Source organism: Somniosus microcephalus, chromosome 9, assembly GCF_052327205.1.
Source record: "Somniosus microcephalus isolate GS21.2 chromosome 9, FLI_Smic_1.0, whole genome shotgun sequence".
In the NCBI taxonomy this organism is placed as follows: domain Eukaryota; kingdom Metazoa; phylum Chordata; class Chondrichthyes; order Squaliformes; family Somniosidae; genus Somniosus; species Somniosus microcephalus.
In genome coordinates, this window is record NC_140995.1 from 220,838,605 (window position 1) to 220,843,863 (window position 5,259).

Sequence of the window (5,259 nt, forward strand, 5' to 3'; positions counted from 1 at the left end):
ATCCAATGGGGAATTCAGGAGCAGCCTCTTTACCCAGAGAGTGGTGAGAATGTGGAACTCGCCACCACAGGGAGTGGTTGAGGCGACTAGCATAGATGCATTTAAGGGGAAGCTGAATAAATACACAAGGGAGTAAGGAAGGTTATGTTGATGGGGTTAGATGAAGCGGGGTGGGAGGAGGCTGGTGTGGAGCATAAACACCGGCATGGATCAGCTGGACCGAGTGACCTGTTTCTGTGCTGTAAATTCTATGTGATTCTATGTAGTATCTCACCCGAATGGCAGAACTTCACATGTGAAACCCAGCGGAAATTTTGGAGGGGATCGCTGTAAGATGAGCTGGGGTGAGGGGTGATGGGGGAGAGGTGTGCAGTGGTCATAATTCGTGGCAGTGCCTGGGTCTCCACCCCTATTTGTCTGCAAGTAGTGGGGGGTGTTCGATGCTTCTTGTGTCCAAACCCCAAACCCCGGCCTCGTGCTGATATCAGAAGAAGAGGCGGGACTGGCGGGATGATGCCACTCACCAGAAATCCCGCTGGTTCTGCCTCCAGTGCCCCCAACTTCTGCCACCGGGATAAGATCCTGGAGGACATGGTACCCGGTCATGCTTGTTTCCTAGTGGCCTACTGGAATCACCCGGAATTTCAGGTCCTGCATGACAGAAGGCCAAAGTAACACACACGCACATTCCAGGAGGAGTCACTGAGCAGGACAGTTCAATTGTAAAGACCCTGGTTGAGATCGGCTAACTCAACCCTGATCAGGGATTGAACCCGAGACCTGCCAGTCTGTACAATGAAGTACCTCACCCTGCAGCGAAAGTAACCACTGGGGCTGGGGAGTTCAGAGTGACGACTTTGTCCAATTTTAAGGTCTGATGTGACTATAACTATGAAACATTCAGTTTTGCAGCAAAACTTAGGATTGCTCCTGTAGTAACCTGGGAGGTTATGAGTAACCTGATCCACCAGGTGGTGCTGTGGCAATTGGTCTCCTGAGTTAAGTCTGGTCTGTACTGGTTGTACTTTTTGTTTTTGCTGCCTCATGGCAGAAGCTTTTATGTGCAAGTGTTGATTAAACCATGTTACGGAGTTAACCTGTGTCCGTCTCCATCTATGGCCACCTCAAGATACCACATATGGCGACGAGAATAAAGGACGGAAAAGTTTTGGTGGATCAGTCATAGTTATGGAGTATTCGGAAGAGGTGCTCGGGTTGGTTAGCAAACTAGTCAGAAAAGCACGAGGCTAGGCCGCGGGAGTCGAAACGGAGTTTGATTTTTTTTGGCTGAAGTGACCGGACTCCAAGGATGGCAGGAACGGTAGGCTCCGTGGCACCTTTTGACAGCAAGTCGCAGTCTTGGGAGGAGTATTGTGAAATACTGAGCCATTTCTTTATGGCAAATGAGGTGGACAGTGCTGAAAAGAAAAGGGCCATTTTACTGAGTTGTGTGGGAGTGCAAACCTATACACGGATGAGGAATCTGCTGAGCCCGGAGCGGCCAGGAGAAAAATCTTTTGACGAGTTGGTGAGTCTACTAAAGAATCATTTCAATCCGAAACCTAGTGAAATAGTACAGAGATGGAAATTCAATTCGAGGATTAGGAGGCCGGAAGAAAGCGTTACTGAGTATGTGGAGGAGCTTCGGAAGCTCGCACAGGACTGTAATTTTGGAAATGCACTCACAGTTACCATTTGGTGTCAGTTCTAGCCCAGCAATATTCCAACGGACTATGGAGGGCATTCTGCAGGGCATTCCAAAGGTGGCCGTGTACTTAGATGATATTCTGCTAACAGGAAGTGACAATCAGGATCACGTAAAAACACTGGACAAAGTGCTACAGCGGCTGGAAGAGGCGGGGCTATGCCTGAAACGGAGTAAGTGTAGTTTCATGGAGAAGGAAGTTACATTCCGGGGACATCGGGTGGATGCCACAGGCCTCCATCCATTACCAGGGAAAGTGCGGGCAGTGCAGGATGCACCTGCACCCACCTCAGTGACTGAACTGAAAGCCTATCTAGGGCTCCTGAATTATTATAACCGGTTTCTTCCAAACTTATCGATGCTGCTGGCACCCCTACACAAACTGCTGAGAAAGGAGGAGCCATGGCGTTGGGGGCCAGAGCAAGCGAAAGCATTTCAGCAGTCAAAGGAGCTACTTCAGTCCAGCAGGGTGTTAGTGCATTATGACGAGAAGAAGGAGCTGATAATGTCCTGCGACGCATCACCCTATGGAGTGGGGGCAGTGTTGGCCCACCGCATGCCAGATGGAGCGGAAAGGCCCATCGGGTTTGTTTCACGCATGCTCACAGCTGCGGAAAAGAACTATTCACAGCTTGATAAAGAGGGGTTAGCCATTATATTTGGAGTAAAGAAATTCCATAAGTACATATATGGGAGGAAGTTTGTAATCAGTACTGACCACAAGCCTCTTATTAGCTTACTGAATGAGATGAAAGCGGTGCCTCAAATGGCATCACAGAGAATAATGAGATGGGCAGTAATACTAAGAGCCTATGAATATGTGATCACGTACAGAGCCGGCAAGGAAAACGGGAACGCTGATGCTCTCAGCCGCCTGCCCCTCTCAAAATCTCCTCGCAGTACTTCCCCTGAGGAGCACGTCCTGATGCTGGATCAGGAGATCAGTCCCCTGATGACTTCAGTGCAAATCCAGGGCTGGACAGCCAAGGACCCCGTTCTGTCAAGGGTCCGTGAGTATGTGTTGAAAGGCTGGCCAGATCACTGTGAGGGACCGGAGTTCGCGCCGTACAGACAGAGACAGCACGAGCTCAGTGTCCAAGATGGATGTGTGCTATGGGGAGCACGCATCATAGTCCCAGAGTGGGGACGCTCTACTTTGATGGAACAGTTACATCAATTGCACCCAGGAATGACTAGAAAGAAAGGACTGGCTAGGAGCTACCTGTGGTGGCCTAACTTGGATGCTGAAATTGAGTCAAAGGTAAAGCCATGCACTATATGTCAGGAACAGAGGAAAGCACCTGCCGGGGCACCACTCCATCCCTGGGAGTGACCCAGCAAACCCTGGAGGAGAATTCACATAGACTATGCGGGACCTTTTATGGGCAAAATGTTTTTGGTGCTGGTAGACACTCACTCAAAGTGGATCGACGTTTATCCAGTGAGCTCTGCAACGACTGATGCCACACTGGATTGTCTCAGGAACAGCTTCAGCACGCATGGTATTCCAGAAATGATTGTATCCGACAATGCACAGTGTTTTGTTAGTGAAGGGAGCAAAGAATTCATGGTAAGGAATGGAATCACACATGTCACCTCGGCTCCATATCACTCAGCCTCAAATGGGTTAGCCAAGCGAGCTGTGCAGACTTTTAAGGAGCTCATGAGGAAGAGCTCAGGTGACACCCTGGAGACCAAGCTCAATAGAGCCTTGTTTAGTTATCGCATAACACCCCAAGCTACCACGGGGCTTTCTCCGGCTGCGTTGATGATGGGGAGAAAGTTGCGGTGCACGTTAGACCTGATACACCCAGATCTCAAAAGCAAGGTTGAGACAAAACAAACAAACCAAAAAGCGTACCATGACAAACATACTAAAGCTCGCCATTTCACCATAGGGGACTCTGTGTACACCCGAAACTTCGGCTATGGACCTAAATGGATACCAGGACTAATCAATGACATTACAGGACCTGTGTTGTACTCCGTGTTACTAAGGGATGGTCGAGGGGTTTGTCGGCATGTAGATCAGCTTTTCAGCCGGCAGCAGTGGGAACTGCCTCAGACGGAACAAAGGGCAGTAGAGGAGGCTGTTCCAGGACCCAGCACGGCTTATAAGGTGCCAGTGGACACTGGTACTGCCAGGCCACAGTGGGACAGAGTAAAACCAACATCAGAGACTACTCCAATCTCAAGTGCGAGTGAATCTGAGAATCCACCACAAGTGGAATTAAGACATTCACAAAGGATTCGCAAGCAACCAGAAAGACTTATACAAACCTGTTAAATTAGTCAGGGGTTAACCATGGTTAGAGCATACTGGTTAATTAAAACGTAGTACCTAGTAAGGGTTATTGTTTAAGAATTGCATACGGCAATCTTAAGGGGGGAGGAGTGTAGTAACCTGGGAGGTTATGAGTAACCTGATCCACCAGGTGGTGCTGTGGCAATTGGTCTCCTGAGTTAAGTCTGGACTGTACTGGTTGTACTTTTTGTTTTTGCTGCCTCATGGCAGAAGCTTTTATGTGCAAGTGTTGATTAAACCATGTTACGGAGTTAACCTGTGTCCATCTCCATCTATGGCCACCTCAAGATACCACAGCTCCCCACATTTAAAAGCAGCATAACCGCACCATTACTGGCACTAGAGGCTGAATGCGGTTTTTAAAATGTTGAATGGCACAGATAATGCGAGCAGTTTAACTTAAACTGCAATAATAGAACGAGACAAAATCGAAGCCCCTTGGCTGCTGCGTTTCCTATAGGACTACATTGACTATACTGCTAAAGTACTTCATTGGCTGTAAAGCGCATTGGAACATCCTGAGGTCGTGAAAGACGCTCTATAAAAGCAAGTTCCTTCTTTCTGGGGATTAGGAGAATATTTTTCACTGAATATGGAACAAGCCCAGCAAAAGCAATTAATACCGTGTCAATTGTCTCTTTTAAAAAGATAAATATACTGTCGAAGTTTTGACTGTTCAATAAGACTCTGTGAAACAAAGTGATCGTCAAAGGCAGACTTTATTAACTACTTGCTAGCAAGGGGAGCCTCACGTAGGCAAAGGCTATCGTGACTTCTCCGAATACATGGACAAAAACACCTCTTTTTATACACAAAGATCAAAACCTTTTATCACATGGTATGGTATTGAGACACAACTAAATAACATTAAGGAAGAGATGAGTAAGAAATGTTTAAGGTCAACAAGAAGATGACTAAAGGGTCAGCAGAGCCTCGGTGTCTTAAGTTAAGGTTAGCCCATAGATAATCAAAAGTCATGATGCAGGAATACCTTTAGATAAAGTTAATTAATTTTATACAATGGAGACGGTTTGTCTCTCACTTTGGTTCTGGACATTCATACGAATGTTTACAGTACATGTCCTTTGGTTTATCATGCTTTTGTTCTGTTAAGCTTATCTTGTTTATGGAACTGTCTAGCCTGCAAGCTACAAAGGAGTCACATCCTCTTCCTTAAACCGTTTCCTAATATGGGCCTGCCCGTTTCCCCTTATGTTATACTGTGTGAAGCCATTTTGGCCTGTTGAAA